Genomic DNA, 388 nt, shown 5'->3' on the forward strand with positions numbered 1-388 from the left:
TAAGTTTTCTACTGTCTTACCACAGAATTACAAAGACTGAAAAAGCTGTAAATCCTTGCACTACTGCCCCCAAACTCTGCTGATATATGTTACCCATGATGGGAGATTCTATGACTGAAAATCAAAAGTAGCAGCATAACTGCAGGGAGAGATATATTTACAGTCAGCTTTATTTTGGTTTGATTCTTCATTCTTGTTCCTCAAGTTCTGCTACAAAAAAAGTGATATAAATGAAAGAAGTAAAGGTAATAATGGAAACTTAGTTCCTCACTGCAACATGCATGAGTGAAAATGAGGAAAGCAAACAACAAAAATAAAATATAGGCAAGAAGTCCCCTCAGAAGAAGGTAAAATGGTATATATGAGTACTTTAACTCCTCAGTGCATG

Source organism: Penaeus monodon, chromosome 29, assembly GCF_015228065.2.
Source record: "Penaeus monodon isolate SGIC_2016 chromosome 29, NSTDA_Pmon_1, whole genome shotgun sequence".
Classification (NCBI taxonomy): Eukaryota; Metazoa; Arthropoda; class Malacostraca; order Decapoda; family Penaeidae; genus Penaeus; species Penaeus monodon.